We start from the raw sequence: 26,991 nt of genomic DNA on the forward strand, positions 1-26,991 counted from the left end.
CGCTGAAACCGCTATTATTATTATTATTATTTATATTATTATCGAAATACATTGAATGTAGCCAGGTCATTCTTTAATGGTTATTGGTAGATGTACACAAGAGCAGGATTGGAATTTTTCTATTTGTTTCTGAAATCTCGCGGCTTCAACATGACGAATTTTCAATACATTTGGAATCTTGCCGCTCGATATCGCACTTTTGTTAACATTTGGATAGGAGGTAATTCATCTGACGGAAATCTCGCGGTTTCAGAAATGGCGGGAAACCTCTAGTTGCGGCCCTAAAGGCAGATGTTTTCAATGCTTGCACAAGAGGTGTAGAAGCAGCCCAACTAAAATCTGCCGAACCCATGGTTGAACTAGTAGATATATAGTTCAACCATGGCAACATCCATCCGCACAGTCACGGAAGGTTAGGAATGTATATTCAAATTTCGTTCAAATCTGTTCAGTAGTTTAGAAGAAATTTCTTGGTCACTGCAAATTTCGGCCCGAATTGCTGTATAACTTACGAATGAAGGTGAAACCTAAAAATTTTTCACGAGTTAACCATCACCGTTAGGCGATAGTTACACCGAAGAGATGGCCTCTACACAGAAGAGATAGCCACGAGGGTGAGGAAAATGGATGTTGGTGTGCGTGTAGGCGGCGAAAGGTTAAGAATGCTTCTGTATGCTGATGATGCTGTGATTATGAGTGAAAATAGCGAAGAATAACAAGGCACTGTGTGACGGAGTATGGGAGGAACTTCAATGTGTGATTCATTGCAGAGAAGAACCAAGTACTTGTTGTGAATGGATCGGTTGAGGGTATAAGCAGAGTGTGGATGTTGGGAGGGAATGAGATTGTTAGGACAAATGAGTATAAGTACGTAGGGATGTGTGTGGACCATGAAGGATGTCAGAGAACAAAGGCAGCGAATCTAAGTAAGGCGAACCAATGTTTGGGTATACTTGGAAGTGCAGCAAAAGTGAGAGCGACTAAGTATGAAGTACTGAGGGAAGTGTGGCAGTGCCTAGTATTATGTATGGATTGGATGTGATAGCATATAGTGATGGTGAGCTGGATAAATTAAAATTGGTACAGAATAAAGTGGCGAGATTGGCACTAGGAGCCCCCAGGTAAACTGCGGTAGAGGCCCTGAGAGGAGACATGGTTGGAGTACCTTTAAGGATAGAAGAATGAGATCAGTTTTGAGGTATAAAGTGAGACTGGAGCGAATGGACGATGAACGCTGGGCACGAAAGATGTATATGTGGAACATGAAGGTGAGCAAATGGGCACGTAGATGTCGGGCAGTGGTGCGTAAGTGTGGTATGCATGCAACATGGGTGCGCCAAAGGCCCGCTGGGCCAAAGGACGAATAGGTGGTGAGAGTACAGGATGCGATTGGGATAGAGTGGGATGAAAAAGAGTGGAAAAGAGAAATAAATAAGCGAGTGAAAGACTATGGTAGGCTGAAGGTGTGGAAGCAAGGAATGGAGGGTAAGGACACTGTAAGACAGTATCAGGCGAGAGCGATGCCAAAATATGAATGTATGTATGATGGTAGTAGAGGTGGGGACCTTCTATTTTGTGTTAGGGCAGGCGCGCTAGGTGTGAATGGACGTACATACCTACAGATGGAATGAGAGGAGGGAAGATAAATGTTTTATGTGTGATGGGGACGAGAAGAAAACTGGAGCACTTATTGATGGAATGTGGGGCGTATGACATGAGAGAGAGAGCGTCAGTCTATGATGGAGGTGATTCTGAATGAGAGAGGTGAGATTAACGAAGTGGGGCATGAGAGAAAAAGCGAAGAGTGGATGGCATTAATTACGGGTCTGTCTGAGGGAGCAACTGCGGCTATGTTTGAGAGTGTGAAGAGATATTTGGAAAACGTGTGGAGGATGAGGAAGAAGAGGAGGAGGATAAGAGTGGGGTCTTGAGGAATTGAGGGTTGAGAAAGGGGAAGGTGGGAAGACATGTGACCGTACCGAATTGTTTTAGTACGTTGTTTTATTTTTTTAGGCTGATGCAAAACGAAACGAAAATGTTAAGCTTTTCTTCTTATGACTGCTGTGAATACTGTTTAATTAAATATTTTTGTTATGATAAGAGTGTGAACTTTTGATTTTTTGGTGCCAGTAAAAGTTTTTAGACAGCGTGTATGACTGGTATAAAGGTCGTGACCGGAGGTCACCCCGCATTTCAATTTCAGATCCTGAAGAATACGTGAACGGTGTACCAATTAAGTTTAACCGAGCTGTGTTCATTAGTTTGGGAGAGATTCCTTGGTCACTGAATTTTGATTGGCCGTAAACATGGTTGAACTATGAACCAAAAAAACTGCGTTGTAACACATCCATGCGACAACATTTCTTCTCGCTTCGAGTCACCGACATGTGGAACAGCCTCCTTGATAGCATCGTTGACGCTCCGAGTATGAATGCCTTCAAGAACAGACTAGACGAAGCTATCAGGAGCATATGTTCAGTCTTAAAATGCCCAGCAAATTACGGACCAGGCAATAAGTCCAGACGAAGCTATGCAGGAGTATATGTTCAGTCTTAAAATGCCCAGCAAATTACGGACCAGGCAATAAGTCCAGCAGCTATCTCAATCAATCGTCAGTTATGGAAAGATCGGGTTCCAAAGGCCGGATCCCTTGTGAATCAAGTCACGAAAAATTCAAGAATCGGCAACAGGCCATGGGCCTATTTCTTTAGTGCCGACACTTCTATTCTATTCTGTTCTTTTCTATTCTAACTAGTTCAACCACGGGCCGTAAATTAGTCTGAGAACTTGATGATGATGATGATATATTTTTCAGGTGTCGTAAAGGGCCCCAAACAGGTCAGTTGTCACACCTGGACACGGCAATTTCAACGCTTCTTTTCAAGTTTGCTTAGTCGTCACTGGTTTCTATGGTTTCAAGTGCAGTTAACTTGGCAGGACTTTAGCTTCACAATATCCCAATCCGGCCGGTACTTGTGAGATAGGTTATTACGGCCTTGATCACAAGGTGTTGCTCCTGTTCTGTGAGGTCACTCCCTCCCAGCAAGATTTGCACCGTCAGGGTCTGTATGCCAATATTTTGCAAAGTCCTTCTCATAAGTTGGCGAGCATTATTATATTGGGCGCATTCAAGCAGAAAGTGGTCAATGCTCTGACGTCACTTTTTCGAAAAACTTTGAACAAAGGAATGTTGCCGGCTGACTGGAAAGAAGCTCAAGTGACACCATTGTTCAAAAAAGGTGACAAAAGCTGCCCGGGCAACTATTGCCCTGTCAGTTTGACAAGTGTAACAGGCTGGTTGACTGGGCTGATAAGTGGCAGCTGCGTTTTAACGCTGACAAATGTAAAGTTATCCACCTTGGCAAGAATAATGAACAGCAACATAGTGGCAAAGCAGAGAGTTTTTTAGACACTCCCTCAAGTTCATTTTTGAGTCCTATAAGTAGACAAGTAAAGTATCATGGATACCAGCATTATCATACATGAGAAATTGGTTCAAATCTTGAGTAAATGGGGAAATTAAAAATGAACTGATTCTAAAAAATCTCTGGTTTGCCACTATGAACAGCAAGATTACAATATGAGAAGACACGGTTGCAACGACAGAGTGACGATGTCAAAGTCGACAACGGAAAAGGATTTAGGAGTTAATATCAACAATGAGTTGAAATTTTCTAAGCATATTGAAGGTCAAGTTAACAAAGCCAATCAACGACTTGGACAGATCAGATGCTCTTTCGAGTTCCTGGATTTAGAAACGATGAAGCAGTTGTTTGTTGCTGTCGTGCGCCCGAACCTGGAGTTTGGAAACGTCGTGTGGTCACCGAAATTTGAAAAGGACAAAGAGCAGGCAATAAGTCCAGCAGCTATCTCAATCAATCGTCAGTTATGGAAAGATCGGGTTCCAAAGGCCGGATCCCTTGTGAATCACGTCACGAAAAGTTCAAGAATCGGCAACAGGCCATGGGCCTATGTCTTCAATGCCGACACTTCTATTCTATTCTATTCTTTCTATTCAATGGTTTCATCAACGTTGCAAGTGTTGCACAGAGGAGAGTCTATCATTGAAAAGCGGTGCAAGTAGGCATTTGCCCCAGCGCATAGTGGCAAAGCAGAGAGTTTTTTTAGACTCTCCCTGAAGTTCATTTCTGAGTCCTATAAGTAGACCAGTAAAGTATCCTGGATACCAGCATTATCATACTTAAGAAATTGGTTTAAATCTTGAGTAAATGAGGAAATTAAAAATGAACTGATTCTAAAAAAGCTCTGGTTTGCCCAGCGTGTCCAACTCAAAGACGGGCCAACACGATAGATGCTCTACGTCTACGAGATCTTGCATGTATCCATGGCGCCGGCTGCAGGCTTCTACGGACCAGCAAAAGTCGTCTTACTTTTCCAGTCTCATTAACGTTCTGTAACCAGTCTCTTGCCCACTGAGACAATGACTGGTGGCGGAGGCAGCGGAGAGCATCGGAGTACTCAACAGCATGATATGCGCTGTGATCGAGTTGATGTCCCAATTTGGCTGCTTGGTCCGCCAACTCATTTCCGTGTATCCCATCATGGGCTATTACCCATTGTAGAACTACTTGCCTTCCAAGGTTGAGGGTACAAATGAGGCTATGGATTTGCTGAACCAGTAAGGAGCACTTTTTAGTACCACTGCCCGGTGAGCGTAGAAGGAGCAGCGCCTATCAAGAGTCAGCACAGATGACCCAGTTGGGGTGGTTAGACTGCTGAATGATGACAAGTGAATGATACAGGGCTATCAGCTCTGTCGTAAAGACACTGCAATTGGGGTGGAGGCGCCAAGAAAAAGCTCTTTTCTGTGATGGAATGTATACTCCACAGGCAGAGGACTTTGGGACAGAAAGGCAAGAACCATCACAGTAGAGTGCAAGGAAGGCTGCAAAGGTGCTGCACAATGTTACACCAAATACAGTTGAAGGGTCCACACCCAGTGCAAGGTCCAAGTTCTCATGGATGTACCTGCCAATATCCACCCACGGAGGGATGGGGTCAACTACTGATATGGCTACACGACAGCAAACAGCATCACGGAACGCAGTTGATTGGCAGCTATGTCAATTGATGAGATCTCTCTTGCTGCCCGAGGCCGCACCATCAATACTGCAAGTTGATCGCTAGCTGGTTTATACATCTGCCTCAGAGCCAGCTGAGCACCCAGTGTGCGACGACGAGATGAGAGGGCAGGGATATGAGCCTCCGCCTGTAGGGAAACAACAGGAGTAGTTCTTTGGGGCCCTAAAATCAGGTGAAGGCAGGCATTTTGCAGTACCTCTAGTTTGCTCAAAAGTGTCAGTGAAGCTGTTTGATAGAGAATTGAACCATAATCCATCTTTGCACGGATATAAGAGCAGTAGAAGAGCCTCAGAAAACATCTAGATGCACCCCAGTTTGGAGAGGCCATATGCTTCAAGAGATCTAACCTCCGGATGATGTCACTCCTCAGGCTGGAGATGTGCGTTTCCGGGAGCGCAGCCGTGCATGACCAATTTTGTGCACCAATAAGCCCTGAATCAAACGCCTTGGATTTCTCCTGGCATCCACCAATCAGCCGTGAACCACTCGGCTTTGTCCTTCTCCAGCCTTGCATAGAACCTGCCGTGCACCACCAGGCCGTGGATCGAATATGACTTCCGGGCATCGTTAAATTACGTAATTTTACGTTCACCGCATCTGAGGTTAGGTTTCAGATAGCATAGTTCTGTTCCAAAATTTATCGTCCTTCGACAAGTGGCCGAGGGCTGGTTCGACGCACGGCCTAGATACGGACGGCTTGAAGTGTTGAAGGCTACGTTTTGGATGGCAGGAATCACGATGGTCTATTACATCCAGGGCAGTGCATGGTGGTCTTGGGCAGGCGACCCCGGTCCCCAGTGCAGTCGGGGAGCATCAAATGTCATTCCGAGCACCCTGTGTAGTGACTTATAAGCAATGGCCTGTCCATCATACCTCAAAACTGGAATATATTTGATTTTTGATGAGAAGTATTAGAAGACGGTCTGGGTTGGGGTTGACAGTCAATCCCCAATGCTGGAAGTAGTCTCTCGGGTAGCCAGTGAGGGGTCCGAGAACTGGATCGCCTGCCGAAGACCACCACTGCCCTGGATGTAATGGACCATCATGATTCCTGCCTTCCGGAACGTAGCCTTCAACACTTCAAGCCGTCCGTATCTAGGCCGTGGGTCAAACCAGCCCTCGGTCGAACGGCCACTTGTCGAAGACTGGAGTGCCTGTCTCTTCCCTGGGAGCTGTCCTCAGCTCTTGGAGGTGGTGATGTCCCAATGAGGAAACGCACTGCTGCCATCCGTCTCCTTGGTCAATATCTGCTTAGCTGCAATGTGGTGACCAGGCTGTGAATAAAAAAGCCTAATTTTAATTTTCTTTTCACAATTTACTGCCACACTGGCTGTGAAAGTGCTAGCTAGGAGGTAAAGAGATCTAGAAGTCAAGTGAAGTGTCCAAAACCCCCAGTTGTGCTCAGGCTGGGAGGTGTGCTACCTGCATACCCGAAGCCTTCAAATCAAATTATAAAAAAAAANACTTTTATTCATCTTTAGATTCAGGTGCGATTTTTGCCTGATTTTTTTTTACGAATTAGAGCCTCGGGCGTGTCCCCCCCCTAGAACCCCCGGTTCCCCCATTGTCGTTTTCTATAGAAAATATATAAAAAATCGGTTTTCCGATGCCGACCGCCAAAAACGGATTTCAGATTCATTATCTACACCCCAAAAAACATATAATTAAAAAACACCCTTTTTTGGATACACTTAATCTAAAGTAATACCAAATTTAGATTTGATTCACTCAGTATTTGAAGACTTTTCACCTCCTTTGTAATGCCTTGATTTACGTCCGAAATAGATCGATAGCTGAAGCGCTTGTAGACATTTGGCCATTTAACTAAACTTGTCTTCATTTAGTGGTAGAAACGGTAGTTTCTATATATTTCGCGCTATGATGCATTGCGTTGAGATTTTTTTTCGTAGTTTTTTTGCGCTACGATGCATTGCGTTGAGATTTTTTAAAGAACTATTTGATTCAAGTGAATTTGTTGTTGAAAAAATTTGAAAATCTAACTTATTGATAACTTTTTGTTTTCCGGTTTGTCGGATGAGAATGTACAGCTGCATCACAATCTGCAAATGGCGGAATCGGTTGCGATGCGGAAGCCACATTGACTGCTGTAGTTCCTGGGGAGTGGGGGATATACTCTTTGAACTTTTAGCAGCTTCATTGTTGAAAAATTACTCGGCGACGCATCCTGAAGGCTTCTGGCGGCGACGGCGAGAACTATCGAGTAATGCCGGCGACGTTGTTGGCTGGAAACTCGTATCTTGGCGACGTTGCTTGCACACTCTGCATAGTGGTTGGCAAGTTCAATAGCAATCAACCCCTTCCTTAAGTTTACCCTGACATCTTTAATTACCTCAGATGAGTAAGGAGGGGAGGCAAGCGCTGTGCAGAGCTTGCCAGGAGAGGTAAGCATTTTATGAGCAGCATTGTCAGTCGGACGGACAAGTAAAACACAGTCATCATTTTGCTCTCTTCTTGATGTTGGAACATTGTCAACCTGAGGCTGAGCAGGCAGAACAGGTTCCTTAGTACCAGCATCCTTCTGCACGATTGCCACTGGCACTGGCAGAACTCGGTGGGTAGCTTCAACAGCTTTCTTAATTTCTTTGGTGCAATTTCAGAGGTCATATCCTTAGATGCCTTCCTTTTCCGATTTCCTTGATTTGCAGACTCGATGTTATCATTTTCTTCCACTGCCCTCGGCCTCAGCTCCTGATCCCATTCTCCATCGGCCAAGATTGAGGCTATTTGTGACGCAGTCAAGTTGCCCTCCGATTGTTAGGAGTTGGCGGGAGGTCCGGGAGCGTCATAGCCTTCTCTAGACGTCATTGCTAGAGTCTAGAGAGGTTCTTCCTAGCTTCTTGATTCAAATGATCCAATCGTTAACCTTTTATCAGTTATCACTTTATGTTTCAATTGTATCAAGTAATATTACCGTTACTTTGTATGAAAATTCTTTGTTTCTTTCAAATTTAAGTACAACCACAGGTATGTCTGTCACCGGTCAAAGCTGACGAAATACTCCTTAGAATTCTTTCTGAATCTTTCACGAAGTATCACCGGCAATCCAGAGTCCAGACTCCAAATAACAAACCGCCAAATCTCATTCGTTTGCGGAAGGATTGTACCTGCGGAAAAATGGTTGTTAGCAAGTTGCTTGTAAATGAAAAACGTAGCCAAAATACAACCATTGGTATCTCGTGGCTTCAAGGCATGCTGAACAAACCTGAATAAATTTCCTCGGGAAAACCAACGTCCAGCCTTGGCGAGATAGAAGTCCACAGCCACCACTTGAGTCTTGAGCATGCTGAAGTTAAGCTTGGTTACACATATAAATATACACTATAAAATACTTCTTCATTTATGTGAATATTTCCACAGTTCGTATTCTTTACGTTTTCTTAACAGATAATGAGCTGGTACCCGAAACGTCGACATTCCATTGTCGAAGTTGACAATGGAAAAAGATATAAGAGTTAATGTCGACAATGAGTTGAAATTTTCTAAGCATATTGAAGCTCAATTTAATAAAGCCAATCGTACGAATAAAGCCTATGTACTCGTACGAAGTTACGAGTACATAGATGCAGAAGCGATGTAGCTGTTGCTTGTCGCTGTCGAGCGTCCGAACCTAGAGTTTGGAAACGCAGTGTGGTCACCAAAACTAGAAAAAAAAATTAGTCGAGAGTGTTCAAAGACATGCAACAAGAATATATCCGGGATTGAAAGGCAAGCCATATGAAGAAATATTATGAAGGTTCCATTAAGCCTCCGTTATCGATGTATGCGTGGTGACCTCATTGAAGTATACAAGTATATGTATACCCACAGTTTATACAAGGTCCCATAAAAATTACTGGAATTTGGAACAAGAACCAACACCAGGGGCCACTGCTATAAACTAAAAAACTGCTTTGTAACACATCCATGCGACAACATTTCTTCTCGCTTCGAGTCACCGACATGTGGAACAGCCTCCCTGATAGCATCGTTGAGGCTCCGAGTATGAATGCCTTCAATAACAGACTAGACGAAGCTATGCAGGAGCATATGTTCAGTCTTAAAATGCCCAGCAAATTACGGACCAGGCAATAAGTCCAGACGAAGCTATGCAGGAGTATATGTTCAGTCTTAAAATGCCCAGCAAATTACGGACCAGGCAATAAGTCCAGCAGCTATCTCAATCAATCGTCAGTTATGGAAAGATCGGGTTCCAAAGGCTGGATCACTTGTGAATCAAGTCACGACAAGTACAAGAATCGGCAACAGGCCATGGGCATATTTCTTCAGTGCCGACATTTCTACTCTATTCTATTCATGAAGACATAATGAATTTACTCGGCATTTTCTTTGTTTTAAATTCATGGTGAACTTGTGATTGAAGCAGAATAATTATATACGTAATTATTTACATGTGACGGACTAAATACTTTGGTACTTAGGGCACAGGAAGAAAAATTTGATGAGATGAGAGGGCAAAAATTTTAAGGATTTTACTAGTCTACCGGCAGTCGGGCATTGACTGAAATGGTTCGCCTTCCCGCATCAATAATTTATTGATGTCCGTACACGCAAATTAGACTAACGAGATAGTTGGAATTAAACAAATTGGTGTAACGTGAAATCGGGCTTGATGATGTGTATAGTTATGAAATTAGGCCAGTTTATGCTTCGTGAATCGTGAAATCTGGCTAATTGGTGTGCATGGAAATTAGGCATTACTTGGTGATACATGCATCTCTGCACGATTCCTATCGTTTGCTCTAAGGAATATTGAAATCGTTAAATTAATCTATAAATTAATTAAGCGTTGAATCTTCGTCAAAGCAATATTTTGATAATTTTGAGCTTGCCGGGAGTTTCAATAATAATGTGTGGGAACTAACATCAAGGAACACAAGAAAATTAAAACAGTACAGGAACCATACGACTTTCGATAGATATAGTAGGCAAATTGAACGCATGCTAGACAGTAAACCATTTACAAGTTGAACATGCGCCAGAAATGAAACCGAATACAAATTAAGCCCATGCTGATTAAGTATGAACAAATTAAACATCTGCTGGACATGATACTAAGTACAAACTAAACATACGTTAGACAAAAAACTATGTACTTACGAATAAACATACGATAGACAAGAAACTATGTACAAGTTGAACATACGCTGGACATGAAACAATTCCCTGCAACATCAGAGCTTTGTCAGAAAAATTCAACACGCTGCACTTCGCACGACATATATGTTGCACTTCGCATGACAAACATGTTGAACTTCGCATGCCAAACATGTTGCACTTCGCATGACAAACAGGTTGCACTTCGCAAGACAAACATGTTGCACTTCGCATGACAAACATGTTGCACTTCGCATGACAAACATGCTGCACTTCGCATGACAAACATGCTGCACTTCGCAGGACAAACATGCTGCACTTCGCAGGACAAACATGTTGCACTTCGCATGACAAACATGTTGCACTTCGCACGACAAACATGTTGCTGCTGCACTCCGCATGACAAACAAGCTGCACTCCGCATGACAAACACGCTGCACTTCACATGACAAACATGCTGCACTTCGCATGACAAACATGCTGCACTTCGCATGACAAACATGCTGCACTCCGCACGACAAACATGCTGCACTTCACATGACAAACACGCTGCACTCCGCATGACAAACACGCTGCACTTCACATGACAAACATGCTGCACTTCGCACGACAAACAAAGTATAGCAGGAAAAAGCCGTTGGTTTGCGTAGCTCAAATACGACGTCCACGCTGTGTCCATCGAACAACAAACATTTCGACAAGATACACAGGTAATTATAGGATAAAGTCTGATGCCGGCCCTTTTTTAGAAACTGCCATCATGTATCAAGTCTAGCATAAACATGTCTTCTTTGTCATCAAACTTCTGCACGTATCGGGAGTAAATAAAAACTTATTTCTTATTTTCTCTGTCTAAACCCTGCAGTGTACATGATGTTTGGATGTGTCCGAAAATAATTTCATGTTGTTGATTCTTTACAATGGATTGAGCAGAGATGCACGTTCTTCTAAAATGTATAATGAAAATATCAGCCTTGTTTTTGTTTTTCTTAAATTTATAACCAAGATTTTTATTCAAATCTTTTTCTGCTGTGCGCACTGTTCAGCAAATGATGAATTATGTACAAAATATAATTAAGTTATAATTAGTACGATTCAAGCAATTTAATGCGATGTATCCACAAACGGGTTAATCCGACGTTGCTTTGATACATTTTTAAATATATTAATACAGTTTTCTAAACATAAATAAAGCTATTGATACAAAGACTATAGAAATTTCTTCCGATAATCGTCTGTTTAATTGCAAAAAAACTGTGATACACATAATATCAATATAAAATTTTCAATAGATAGATTCCAGCACACAGACAAATTCGGTTATCTTCATGTATAGACAATAAGTTCTGTATAACATGCTTGGTCATGCCAACCTCCATGTCAAGCGTCAAAATCCAGGCTGCGGTGACTGCGAGATGAGGGCGATAGGCGTAACTAATTATTTTATTTGACAAACTTTTCCTCACGATCAAGCCTGACAACGCGCTCCAAGCCAACAATTATGGAGTGTAAGTCCACCGAGTGATGGTTTTATTAATACGTTTAAGTAAAAGCGTTTGTTTAAATCGGTTAAATTATAATGAGCAGTCCCTTCAAATACCGGAGTCACGTAATACTTGGTACAGACGAATATTTTCATAGCGCGTCTTCATGCAGACCCTGCAGGGTTGTCAGATTGTGGAGAGAGAAAATGGCCAAATTCGATAGGAAAAGAGCCAAAACCGACCAAAATCTAATCCTTATTAGTAAACTTGTAATTTACGGTGCAATATTCCAATATGAAGGACTTTTTATACATAGATATTTACAATAAATTCAGGCCACATAGATTTTTAACGGCCAACGCCATTGAAAAAAAAAACGAATTGTTAAATATATTTGAAAAAAGTAAATCCGGGCGTTCTGGTAGGTAGTGGCTTCAATAATAAATATTTATGGGCCTCACTGTCATTAAATCCTGAAAAATCATCTCTGGACGTGGACCTTATAGCCTATTACTCGAACTTTTATCATTGTCGCTTATCATAATTCCCACATTGGAATGCGTAAGCATTTATACAACTATCACAATCATATCCTTAACTCCGATTCTTGGTTAATAGCAGCCAGTAATTCTATTTTACACACATCTTTAAGCTCCAATGAACATACTTGTAGCCCGTAGAGTAGACAATGCTTACGATCATATTAAATTGAATTATGCATGTAAATTAAGCTTATATCGAATATTGTTGCAATTTCAGCGCCCCATGGGCCATTCACTTTATACAAAATTTTCAACATAGTTCTATGTAGCAACTATATGGCAATGTCATGCAGGCATGGAGTCAAATGGCAGCAATGTGATCATTGCTTTAACCAAATTACACGTAAAGCTCCACCTTATTACTTATCACCTGCAAAGATATCACCTCTTCGGCCTAATAGCAACAAACAAATCATTTCATAAATTATCATATATAGATTGCACCTCATATCATATTAGTATAAGTAAATTTCCTGCGATGGAATATCAGGTGCAGCATCTGTACACCTGAGACAGGTGCTGCTCCTGTACACCTGAGACAGGTGCTGCTCCTGTACACCTGAGACAGGTGCTGCTCCTGTACACCTGAGACAGGTGACCTGAGACAGGTGCTGCTCCTGTACACCTGAGACAGGTGCTGCTCCTGTACACCTGAGACAGGTGCAGCACATGTACACCTGAGACAACATTCCATGGTCCATATAAGCGTGCGGTGCTTCTCGAGACCAGCTTTTTCTTCACCGCACCAACGATGATCTTCACCTTATTCCTGTTGTTAGACGTTGCTGCTGCTGCGACATTGCAGCCGCGGTCAGTTATTCAATGTTCCTTGAACAAATTAAAGCCTTACATTCATACCCATACACTGTGTAATTCATTATTAACTGTATTTCGGTATAAAACTGTATTGTAATTCATTGTAACTGTATTGTAACTGAAACTGAACTGTATTGTAATTCATTATTAACTGTATTTTATTATAATAACTTTATGTGTGGTCTTCTTCAAACCATCCGTCGGTAGTGTGTATTCTTGCTATCGTATTCTATGTAATCTATTGAATTTTGTCTGAATAAACGGCATTCAACCATTCCATGTTCTCATGTCTGTTCAGGTACACGCAGTGTCAAATGGCTATGTCTTCTTTCTTCGTCGACATGACTTGCGTTGCTGATTTTCCAAGCTCCATCGCACAAGCTTACCCAAGTAAGATGATCAAATATGTAGATATAATGTGTGGTATTAATAGAAATATTAATTTAGAATGTGCATTAATAGAAATTTTAAATATGTAGTATGAGACAGAAATATTAATTTAAAATATGTAGTATGAGATAGAAATATTAATTTAGAAAATGTAGTATTAATAGAAATATTAATTTAAAATATGTAGCACGAGAAAAAACTGTTAATAATACACTCATGAACCAGTTTGAAGTTGTGGTGCATGTGGGATTGTAAATTGAAATTATTTTTAGCGGAAATTTTAACATATTTATCACTAAATATATAAGTGGATTGCTCTAAATGATCTGAAACAATTTTGAGAGTATTTTAATCTCATGCTGCTATAGTGAAGGTTAGGTTAGGTTAGTTTTATATTCATAACACTATCTGTGACGATGACTGTGATGACTCACACTATCTGCGACGATGACTGTGATGACTCACACTATCTGTGACGATGACTGTGATGACTCACACTATCTGCGACGTCAACTGTTACTCACAATTAAATGATTAATTAATTAATGACTCACAATTAATAGTATACCAAAATTAAATGATTAATTAATTAATGACTCACAATTAAATGATTAATTAATTAATGACTCACAATTAAATGATTGATTAATTAATGACTCACAATTAATAGTAACTTTAATTAAATTTCCTGAGGGTTGCCTGGGCATCGGGTTTGGCTATAAACCCCGTCGTGTGCGACCCTCTCCTCGAGCCCTTCTTTAAGTGCATCGGCCAGCGCAACGGATACGTGAGTGCCGGATACGTGAGTGACGGATACGTGAGTGACGGATACGTGAGTGCCGGATACGTGAGTGTACAGGATACGTGAGTGACGGATACGTGAGTGACGGATACGTGAGTGACGGATACGTGAGTGACGGATACGTGAATATGGCGGATTTGTGCGTGCTCAACTGCACGCAAGAATCACGAAAAGAACATCCGCTTTAAATCCCGGTTCAAGCAGCTGTACGAAATGATTTAATACACGCTCCTTACTTATTATATTTACTTAAAAAGCTGGTAACTAAATCAATTGCAAAAAAATTCTTCCGTTCTATTGCAAAAATCTCCATATTTTTACTCGTTAACAAGCTTTAACCTCAGACCCATGCTCATAACTTTGCAATGACCTTCATGCTTAAGATATTAAATTAACATCGGCATCGTTTGTATCTTATTTATAGGAATTCAAATATCAAATTAACATCGACAGTATTATTTGTACCTACTCTATTTATAGGAATTCAGATATCAAATTAATATTGACAGCATCATTTGTACTATATATATATAGGAATAATTGTTCACATATCCACCAGTACACCAGCGAAGGAAAGTTTGACTTGGAAGGCTTCAAAGGGAACTTCTTGCAGCACCAATGCGACCCTGACCCAACGTTCGATGCCGCCACGAAAGAGTGTAAACCACCACCTGAGGGACGCTACAACGTGAGTGTTGCTTGATAAGTGCGTGATGTTGCAGCGTTAGTTTAGCTTATAGTGTGTGATGTTACTTATAGTGCGTGATGTTGTAGCGTTGGTGTAGCTTATAGTGTGTGATGTTACTTATAGTGCGTGATGTAGCGTTAGTGCACCACATAGTGTGTGATGTTGCTTAAGTGCGTGATGTTTTCGCTTTAGTGTACCATATAGTGTGTGATGTTGCTTATAGTGCGTGATGTTGTAGCGTTAGTGACGTGTTGTTTATAGTGCGTGATGTTGCAGCGTTGATGTTGCTTATAGTTCGTGATGTTGCAGCGTTAGTGCAGCTTATAGTGCGTGATGTTGCAGCGTTAGTGTAGCTTATGGTGCGTGATGTTGCAGCGTTAGTGTAGCTTATGGTGCGTGATGTTGCAGCATTGATGTTGCTTATAGTGCGTGATGTTGCAGCGTTAGTGTTGCTGGAAGACAGAACAACGCTGAGAGAAACACCGTTGGAAGGAACGGTGAGGTACGAGGTGGAAATGAACGGAGTCAATGGAGTGTCAATATATATATATATATATATATATATTATACAATATATATACATAAAGTCAATGACGGACAACATGGTTTCCGGCAAAGTTTTGAACCGCGACTTAGCTAATCCACTGAGTAGCCGATGTGTACGGGGCCGAGAAGCACGTGAGGAGCAAGAGGTTACCCTCAGTGCTTTTTTTAGACATGAAGGACCAAATGCAATACCAATTGGAAATGATGCAACTCCAGATAAAGGAGCTGCTGGATCAGGGACGCCTGGCAGATCGGTGTCGCTGCAGGTAAGAACATCAAGAAGGGAAGAGTCTGGCATCCTGCTGGCCAATATCGAGGGGCTCTTCCCACGAAGTGCGCGCCACAAGATTGGCGTGCTGAGAGAGATGGCCGACGAGGGTGGGATCTTTATGATTGCACTAACGGAGTCGCACCTTAGGAAGGATATACTGGATGCAGAAATTGCAATGGAAGGATTTCAACACTATCGTGCGGACCGAATTGGAGGGAGGAAGAAGGGAGAAGTAATTGTTTACCTTAAGAACTCCCTCGCAAGAAGCACGGTGGAATTGAGATCGGAATCTGGAAACTCTGACGGATTTGTTGAACACGTACTTCTCCATATAAAAAACTTGACCTCTGCGTAGCCATAGTCTATAGGCCGCCAGCTTGCCCATTGGAAGATTTTAGCAAAACCCTGGAGGAAATAGAAACCAAGGTGGCTGGACTGGGTGAACCAGCCCCCAGCCTGATAATGGGGCGACAAGTCCGTGCGACCTAGAGGTTGGTGACCGCGACAGAAGTCAAGAAGCCAAACTAGTGAAGTTCGCTGCGGAACACTTGCTCAGTCAGCAGGTACGGTTGCCGACAAGGGAACGAAATATCCTCGATCTCTTCTTTACAGATAATGAAAAAATGGTGGTTGACGTTCGGGCTGAAGAAACCTCACTGTCAGACCACCGACTGGTGAGGGTGGATACAACCATTGGAACTGATACCCAGCCCAGGGCTATACCCCAAGATGGACTGGCAGGACTCAACTTTCACCATCGAAGAACAGATTGGGAGGCAATATGGAATGAACTTGACGAAACTGACTGGAGAGAAGAGTTTCACGGTATGAATGCAGAGGAAACTTACACAAAACTTTGTGAGAAATTAGCACAGGTATGTGTGCGTCATACCCCAAGAAAAACGGGACCCAGAGTCCGCAGCATTCCGGGAGACCGACGAATCTTTATGAGAAAACGCACACGTTTGAATAAACAAATAGCTGAGTCCACTAGTGATCTGAGGAGACAGAGACAAGTAGATTTGCACAATGAAATTGAACTCAGGTTGCAGGAATCGCATAGGATAGAAGATCAAGCTGCCGAGGAACGAGTAGTGGAAGTAATCAGAGAAAACCCGAAGTACTTTTTCAAATACGCCCAGGCCAAGGCTAAAATAAAGACGCCAGTGGGTCCGCTGAAGGATAACCATGTCCTTGTAGGAGATGACAAGGGCATGTGTGAGTAACTGGGATTACAGTTTGAATCAGTCTTCAGTAACCCTCGCTACACAAGGGAGGAGAACGAAATTGAAGTTCTCCAGGAACTACCAGGAGGAAGGGGGTTGGAGAACATTGAGTTTGGGCCAAGAAGATATGGAAATAAGTATCAAAGAATTGGCGACGTTTTCAGCACCAGGACCCGACGGAATTTCGGCAGTGCTGTTGAAGAAGTGTGTTGGAGCACTGAAGGCTCCGCTCACAATGCTCTGGAAAGCCTCGATGTTGGAGGGAATTATTAATGAGGGCCTAAAAGTAGGACTGATAACGCCAATCCACAAAGGAGGTGCGAGGGACAGACCCCAAAATTACAGACCTGTGACCTTGACCTCACATGTGATCAAAGTTTTTGAGAAGGTAGTTGTCAGGAGACTTGTCGGTATATGGAAGAGGCTGACCTGTTTAATGACGGAAAACATGGTTTCCGGCGTAATCGTTCCTGTTTGTCACAGTTACTGGAGCACCATCACCGTCTGGTGGCCCAGCTGGAGGAGGGAGCTGGCGTGGACGTGGTATAACTAGACTTTGCTAAAGCTTTTGACAAAGTTGACCATGGGGTGCTCTTTAGAAAGCTAAGGCTGTTGGGGGTAGGAGGAAGCCTGTTGAGGTGGATCCACAACTTCCTTACAGATAGAGTACAAGCTGTCGCAATTGGAAACTCGAAATCGAGAGAAGCGAAGGTGAAAAGCGGAGTTCCGCAGGGCTCAGTGCTTGGACCGATCCTCTTCCTCATCCACATTGCCGACATAGACTCGGAACTCACCCACGCATCTCCATCATCATTTGCGGACGATACAAGAGTGCTGATGAAGATCACAGATGACCTAGACTGCGAGATATTACAGGATGATCTATCGTCAATCTACGATTGGGCCCTAGTGAACAATATGTAGTTCAACGGCACCAAGTTCGAAGTAATGAGATACAGAGTCTGCACAGAGATCGGGATGCCACATCGCTACTTGGCATCAGATGGCACAGAAATTGAGGAGAAGCAACTAGTTCGAGATCTCGGAGTGTTGATGAGTACTGAAGCCACGTTCGATGCCCATATCGAGGAAATAGTCGCGCGCAGCCGGCAATGGATGGGGTGGATATGGCGGACATTTCGAACGAGAGAAGCAGCACCAATGATTACCCTCTTCAGAGCCCTCGTGCTCCCCAATCTTGAGTATTGCTGCCAACTTTGGTCGCCACTCAAGGCGGGTGCGGTGCGGAAACTGGAGGCAGTGCAGCGGACCTTCACGTACAGGATCAGCGGCATGAGGGAGCTGAACCTGAACTACTGGGGAAGGCTGAAAAACCTGGAACTGTACTCACTGGAGAGAAGAAGGGAAAGGTATATCATACTGTATACTTGGAAGATGATAAACGGACTGGCTCCCAACTTTGAGAGTGAGAGCTCCAAAATAATGACATATTACAACGAAAGAAGGGGGAGACTGTGCAGGACTCCCCCATTTAATAACCGAGCCGCGGCCAGAGTACAGACTCTTCGTGAGGGATCACTGTCCGTGGTAGGACCGAGGCTCTTTAATGTCTTACCAAAAGCGCTGAGAGGAGGGGAGTTTACTCTTGCAACATTCAAGAGACAACTGGACAAGTGGTTGAGAAAGATCCCGGTTTGTTCAGTAATGGGAAACCACCCCCAGCAAGTGACAAGTAACAGCATCTTGCATCAGGTGGCCCAAAGGAGGGCAAATAGACGGAACACGTCCAACGTTACATCCGACGACGACTCGGAGACGGAGGACGACGAAGGCGGCGCATCAGCGTGACCGTGGACTACGACGTCCTAAAACTCATCATAAGGTCATAAGGTCTTATAGTGCGTGATGTTTCAGCGTAAGTGTAGCTTATGGTGCGTGATGTTGCAGCGTTAGTGTAGCTTATAGTGCGTGATGTTGCAGCGTTAGTGTAGCTTATGGTGCGTGATGTATCAGCGTTGATGTTGCTTATTGTGCGTGATGTTGCAGCGTTAGTGTAGCTTATGGTGCGTGATGTATCAGCGTTGATGTTGCTTATTGTGCGTGATGTTGCAGCGTTAGTGTAGCTTATGGTGCGAGATGTTGCAGCGTTAGTGTAGCTTATGGTGCGTGATGTTGCAGCGTTAGTGTAGCTGATGATGCGTGATGTTGCAGCGTTAGTGTAGCTTATGGGATGAAAAGAGTAGCTTAATGGCATAATTCAATGAAATGTTCTGCCTAACAAACTGAATAATGTTTAAACTTCGCCTCTGAACCAACATAATTTTCAACCTGACCAACATTAGGTTGTCCGATTCGATGATATAATACTCGATAAATTGTCCGGAGCGTCTGGGCCTTATCTTTATTCACTTACTTGGCAAATTACAATCCAAATATGTTAAAGGCCATCATTGTTTATCATACACTTTGCAATGATGTTGAATACTTGTACTGATCTAACGATGATTTTGTTTCAGATCATTTTCTACTACCTCTGCCTGCGCAGTAAGGTTATACCTGAATAAGCAAGGTTGTAACGATGATGGTTGTGGTAACCAACGATGGTTTTAACAACGATGGTTAAACTATTCCCGGTATGACAATGATTAAAAATGACTACAACAATGATGACAACGATGATTGTAAGAATGGCTACAATAATGATTATGACAATGGCTACAACGATGATTATAAAAAGTCCTGATTTGGGCAGCAACTATACAAGCTAAGGCAAGAGTTAGCAAACCGTATTCAATTTCTAGATCAACTATTTTCGAGGTTTTTTCTACATCATTTGTGGTTTTTAATATTCATAAGATTTCTGTTGTCTTTCCTATAGCGTTGTTTATTGTTCGAAATGTTTTCCGTGTAATGGAAGATTATAATTTTCAATGGCAATAAAGATTGTCCTCAGTCAACAATATACATCTTGGTTTTAATTTTGTCATGTAAAGTTTTCTCTAACATCACTGTAACACAACTTGAATTTATCCAAGTTATATTAATTAACTCATAGATTCGGAATTTCGTTCCATTATCACAGTATAAAAGAGATTAATGATCGTTCACAATAGCAAAAATTGCATGACTTTAATTTTATATTGAAGATAAGATCTGTAAAACTGGGGACAATATACGGACATATATAGTAGCAATAGTTGCCTGCAGCAGCATTCTCAACGTTAACTTAGGAATCCGCATAAATGTTTTAGAGTTCGAATTAATAAATTGTTGCAAAGAATGCGTTTTATTATGATGTCAATTGTTAATTGTAGTTATGCGAATTATTATTGAAACCTTAGCTTTTGTGTTGACGAATTGGATGTTGAATGTCGCAGTTGATGCAAAATAAATAAATTGGATGTGTGGAGAATTAATAAGAAAAGTAAAGAATATAAATCAGTCGTTATTTCAAAGAAGGATTACAATTAAAAATAATCAGAAGCAAGGTAAATTTAGCGAGGAACTATCCCTGGATTTTTCTCAAGTACTTTCCCGAGGAGACTTGATTCAGCAAATTGAAAATGCAGTAAATAGTCAAGAAAATTCATGCTCATCCTCCCCGCCCCTTTTCCTACAACATATGGCTGCTTGGCGCAAAATACAAAACAGGAAGTTTCCGTGAATCACCCTGTATTATTCTGTATTAATACAATAAACCTGTGTACCTCCGTGTACACAAGCTTGTATAGCCACAAAAAAAAAGGAAAATAAAACGTGAAAAGAACTAAGCGTTTAATGCAATAATTAAAAAAAAAACATGAAATAAGTTTACTTCATAATGACAACAAAAGAACGAAATTAAAGTCTACCGATAAATGATAACAAAATAAAACTGGACTAATAGATTATACAATGATAGCTGGACTGATAGATAACACAATGATAACTGGACTGATAGATAACACAATGATAACTGGACTGATAGATAACACAATGATAACTGGACTGATAGAAAACAATGATAAATGAACTGATAGATGACATAATGATAACTGAACTGATAGATAACACAATGATAAAAGATCAAAATACGCAAAATTATTCAACAGAAAACAATTTACCGGAGATAACAAAAAATTTGATGAAAATAATAAAATAAAAAATGCTCAAGTAATCTACACATTTGTGTGAAATTCACACAGAGAACCCAGGAACTTTGATGCAATGAGAAGCACAATGGCCGGCCACACAGTGAAAAACACACACATATATACAAGTCAAACAAATATACATATAATCTTAAAATATATACTTGGCAATGCAAATGATAAGAATAGGTAGTTGGCATCTCCCGAGTGCACGCTTTCACGAAACACAATTTTTTTTACGTTCACGATACAAATTTTTTCGCGTTCAAGAAACACATTTTTTTAAACTTTAAAAAACGGTAAATTTCAACCTGGGTTGAAAGCTGGTAGACTGCCCGATTGAAATTAACGTAAAATATAATGCCATTGATCGCTAATATATAATAAAAATAATAATAAGATGATACGCCTTGTTGCCGGGCCTAAGTGGGTCAGGATGACCCACACGAGTTTCAAAATAGTGCGTCGCTTCTTAGGACAAAAGTTCATTTATTTCTTTAAGCGATATTTATTTTTTAAGTAATTAATTACTTATTTTGGGTAATTAATTACTAATGTTAAATATTTAATTACCTATTTTAAGTTATTAATTAATAAAATTAGGTAATTGAACTGAAAGCATAAGTCAACGCATACGTCGCTTACTGTACTGCATAGATGCTAAGCAAAAATGACTACCTAATTAACTTAATTATTTAATTAAGCCTAACATTGGTGGGGAATGACTAAATTTGACAGGAGGCAGTAACGCGGTTGCCAGAGTTGACAGGAAGCATGTAACGAGGTTGCCTGAGTTGATAGGAGGCAGTCAGTCGGTTGCCAGAGTTGACATAAGGCAGTAACGCGGTTGCCAGAGTTGACAGGAAGCGGTAACGAGGTTGCCTGAGTTGACAGGAGGCAGTAACGCGGTTGCCAGAGTTGACAGGAGGCAGACGCTTGCTTGCGTTGATGTTGGCAAAAATATTTCGGAAATTTTCTTGCAGAGTTTCTGGCAGCGACCTGCAGCCGGAGACCGGAAACAAAAGAAATAAAATAATGAATTGGTGACAGGATGCCAGACAGACCGGCCCGGCCAGCGCCTCTGCCAGACCGGCCCGGCCAGCATCTCTGCCAGACCGGCCCGGCCAGCATCTCTGCCAGACCGGCCCGGCCAGCATCTCTGCCAGACCGGCCCGGCCAGCATCTCTGCCAGACCGGCCCGGCCAGCATCTCTGCCAGACCGGCCCGGCCAGCATCTCTGCCAGACCGGCCCGGCCAGCATCTCTGCCAGACCGGCCCGGCCAGCATCTCTGCCAGACCGGCCCGGCCAGCATCTCTGCCAGACCGGCCCGGCCAGCATCTCTGCCAGACCGGCCCGGCCAGCATCTCTGCCAGACCGGCCCGGCCAGCATCTCTGCCAGACCGGCCCGGCCAGCATCTCTGCCAGACCGGCCCGGCCAGCATCTCTGCCAGACCGGCCCGGCCAGCATCTCTGCCAGACCGGCCCGGCCAGCATCTCTGCCAGACCGGCCCGGCCAGCATCTCTGCCAGACCGGCCCGGCCAGCATCTCTGCCAGACCGGCCCGGCCAGCATCTCTGCCAGACCGGCCCGGCCAGCATCTCTGCCAGACCGGCCCGGCCAGCATCTCTGCCAGACCGGCCCGGCCAGCATCTCTGCCAGACCGGCCCGGCCAGCATCTCTGCCAGACCGGCCCGGCCAGCATCTCTGCCAGACCGGCCCGGCCAGCATCTCTGCCAGACCGGCCCGGCCAGCATCTCTGCCAGACCGGCCCGGCCAGCATCTCTGCCACACCGGCCCGGCCAGCATCTCTGCCAGACAGGCCTGGCCAGCACCTCTGCCAGATCGGCCCGGCCAGCGCCTCTGCCAGACCGGCCCGGCCAGCACCTCTGCCAGACCGGCCCGGCCAGCATCTCTGCCAGACCGGCCCGGCCAGCATCTCTGCCACACCGGCCCGGCCAGCATCTCTGCCAGACAGGCCTGGCCAGCACCTCTGCCAGATCGGCCCGGCCAGCGCCTCTGCCAGACCGGCCCGGCCAGCATCTCTGCCAGACCGGCCCGGCCAGAAGCCCTGGCAAAATAACCAAAATGCAATAAAAAATTTAAGCAAAAATATTTTGTACAGAAATAACAGGATAATTATTTTAAAAAATAAGTATAAAATAATAAATAGTTAAAATATAAAATTTGAGAAATAATAAATATTTTAAATAAAAATATAAAATCAAAAACACAAACAACAAAATAACTGGGTGCACAGGGTGCTAAAAGTGTGTCAAGTTGACCCACGTCCATGTACAGGCTTGAGGGGTGGGATGCATTGGAGTTACTCACTGTTCCAGCCAGCTGGGAGGGGTAGCGTTGGCACCCCTGTCAATTTGACATTAAATTGTTTGAGTGTCGCGTCGAGCTGTGCTTCGTTGCCGGTGAAGTAGGCGCTGATGGCGTTATAGAACAGCAGCAGCTGTTTGTGCATCACCTTCACCTACAGGAGGAGGGTGGTGGTGAGGCAGGGGGTCAGATCTGGGTGGCTGTGAGGCAGGGAGTCAGGTCTGTGTGGCTGTGAGGCAGGGAGTCAGGTCTGGGTGGCTGTGAGGCAGGGAGTCAGGTCTGGGTGGCTGTGAATCAGGCAGTCAGGTCTGGTGTGCAGTGAGTCAGGGAGGCAGGTCTGGGTGGCTGTGAGGCAGGGAGTCAGGGCAGTTCTCATTAATCATTTAATGAGACTCGTATTGTTCTCATTAAGGAAGGCGAACTTGACTCGCACGTCGCTCACCACTCACCCTTTACGGCCCAGGTGTACCGTACGGTCGCCTTTCAAACATGCTCTGCAGTATTAAGCAGTTATATTATTAGTCTGCTTATATCGCAAGTTTACAAGGAATTTAAAAGCAAAGAAAACGCCAAGAAAATTCACCATATCGATATTGAAAACGTTTCGGAGTCCAGCTATATCATCAGTTCGACTAACTAAAAATGAATAAAATCACTTTAGAAGTCAAAATTCAAAGACAGACATAAAACCTAAATACGACCTAACATTATATCGAAATGAACAGGACTTGTTTAGAACAACTTAGTCCTAGGGGTACGACAAGAATATAAAATCCCTTCAAACGAAAACCATGTCTCAATAATGCGTTTAGCTCATATAATCAGGAAATAGTAAATCGCTAGGATTTTATATTCTTGTCGTACCCCTAGGACTAAGTTGTTCATAACTAGTCCTGTTTATTTCGATATAATGTTAGGTCTTGTTTAGGTTTTATGTCTGTCTTTGAATTTTGACTTTTAAAGTGATTTTATTCATTTTAGTTTACTTTAGTCGAACTGATGATGGAGCTGGACTCCGAAACGTTTTCAATATCGACATGGTGAATTTCCTTGGCGTTTTCTCTGCTTTTAAATTCCTAGTATTAAGCAGTTAATGAGACTCGCCTTGTTCTCGTAGTTAATGATACACACCTTGTTCTCATTAAGTTAATGAGACTCGCCTTATTCTCGCAGTTAATGATACACACCTTGTTCTCATTAAGTTAATGAGACTCGCCTTGTTCTCATTAACCCTTTCCACCCGGCTATATGATGGGAGTTATTTTATGTATTTTTTTGTGTTAATTGTGCTTTATGAACCTCTATTATAGTTCCTATGGTACTAAAATAAAAAAATCCATTAATATAAAAAATACTGATCCGGGACTCCAGAGTCCCGTCAGGGCTCGCGGTACATGTATTAATCGTATAGCCATCACACGCGATCCCTTGTATTATGCTCCAAGATCTGTACAATATGCACTTATTAACAATAATAATGAATAATAAAACACGTTTTGCAGTAAACATTTTTGACTTGCAAAATTAACACAAAAAACAAATAAAAGGATATCTTTTCAGCATAAAAAGTAGCTGATTTTTTGCCTTGCTGATACATTTGATACAGTGTAAAAGCTAATCAGATATTTATTATCAGTAAGTATATGGAAAAAAATAATCTGAATGAAATATTAATTTATGACGTAGGATAATAACTTTGGCTTATGTGACAAGGTGAGATAACATAATAACTGAATACATCACATTTCCTTTATAGCACGCGCACTTGCACGCTTCCTAGCTACTTGTGATACTCGACAAAACAGTTTTTTTGATGTTGCAACAAAGATGAACGCCACAGTGAGAACATTTGGATAATGGACGTGATTCCACTTTATCCAGGGAACAAACTTCACAACGACCACGAATGTTTGTGAATAGGGGCCAGTGAATTCCAGCGTTGCTCAACCGCACGGAGTCCGGTGTCGAGAATTTTCCTTTTTTCCTCTTGGCATGATGGGTGCATGAATGTTCTGTATATGCCAGGAGTCCACATGCTATTTTTTGTCGATATTCCAAGAGGGAAAAATAGCAGATTGACAATGTTCCTTGTGAATGAGGAAGCTGTTCACGATTGTCATATCTAGAAGTCCGAAGAATATACGATGCCACCATTTCAAGCTCTTCCTATTGATGCCATAGATTTGCCTTAGCATGTCATGCTTATCAACTCCCCCATGTGTTTATTATAATCTTTTGCCACCGCTGGACAGGTGACCGTTTTTGTGCCAGTTTTGTCCTTCCTTTGCACAGTAGAAGCTTCAACTCCGTGGTAGTTGGAAATGAAATGTACTGGTTTTGTATCCTTCCACTTTTAAACTGTTATTCCTGCAGGAGTACTGCGGTAATCGAAGTTTCCTCGTTTCAATTCTTTATCAGTAGATAACGAGGGGAAGTCTTTGCGAGTTGGACGGATTGTACCACATGCATTTATGTTCATGGTCTTCATGGTTTCAAGCAGGGGGATAGATGAAAAAAAAGTTAGCGTAATAGAGCTTGTGGTAAGCGGTTCTTCAATGATGCGGCAAGAGATGTAACAATGTTTCCACCAAGGCCAAGGTTATTATTGACCAGTTCGTCATCTGGCTGCCGCTTTCCACAATAAATGAAAAACTTGTGTATGTATCCAGAGTCATCAGCGAGACACCATAATTTGTATCCTCGCTTTATGGGTTACATTGGGTTGTATTGCTTTAGAGAGCTCCTTCCCTTGAATTTGATCATGGACTCATCCACAGACAAAAATTCTGGAGGATTATTTACCGCGGAAAATCGTTCATTTAGTTTTTCAGGATACAGTCTCAATTTGAATAACACGTCGTGCTTATTTTCATTCAGTTTTGCATTGTCGTTTAGATGCAAACATCCTAGAATTTCAACGAAACGGTCACGAGACATTGCTGCTTGAATGATAGGTACACCCATATCTTGAGATGATGACCAATAATGTCGGAATTGATTTCTTCTATTGTAGCCCATCACAATGTTGATTCCAATGAATACTTTTATTTCATTTTTTGTCACAGAAGCAGGCTTCCCCTTTTGTACACTTTTCAAATTAGTCTGGAAGTGAAATGCAAAAAAAAAAAAACATCGAGAGCACATGCAAATTCATGATTTACTTTGGGATGCGCGACAAACTCATGGACATAGGATTTTTCTTCTTTTTTTTCTCCATTTTCGTGGATGAACTCCTATCACAGGAGTCTGGGAAGCTGCATCAGTAGGTATAATCTCGGCTTGTTCATCAAATCTTCGTCAATGTCAGTATCAATTTCGTCCAACAGATGAAGTATTTCATCGGCTTCCAATGATCGATTGGCCATGTTTCAGGAAGAAGTGCTCAAGTCTGAAAATAAAATAAGTTACAAAATAAAAGTGCCGTGGCGTAAAAAAATGAATAAAAAATCTATTGGACCAGTAAGAATTGGAATTCTCAGTATTATTCCTACCTAGTAACACAAACGACACGCAACTCCTACTGGGACTATCAGGTCCCGGTTCTCCTGGCGGGACTTGCAAGTCGTTTCCCTAATTTCTATTTTTTTT

At 42.5% G+C, this 26,991-nt stretch overlaps 1 long non-coding RNA gene across 1 annotated transcript; it reads left to right on the plus strand.

Annotated features, from left to right (window-relative positions):
* The first annotated feature begins 14,163 nt into the window (after positions 1–14,163).
* Positions 14,164–20,214, plus strand: LOC108678213. The gene is made up of 3 exons (XR_001931305.2): positions 14,164–14,237; positions 14,812–14,940; positions 19,461–20,214. It is a non-coding gene; the product is annotated as an uncharacterized LOC108678213 (long non-coding RNA).
* The last annotated feature ends 6,777 nt before the right edge of the window (positions 20,215–26,991 follow it).

This window comes from Hyalella azteca, unplaced genomic scaffold (assembly GCF_000764305.2).
Source record: "Hyalella azteca isolate HAZT.00-mixed unplaced genomic scaffold, Hazt_2.0.2 contig5198, whole genome shotgun sequence".
Taxonomy (NCBI): Eukaryota; Metazoa; Arthropoda; class Malacostraca; order Amphipoda; family Hyalellidae; genus Hyalella; species Hyalella azteca.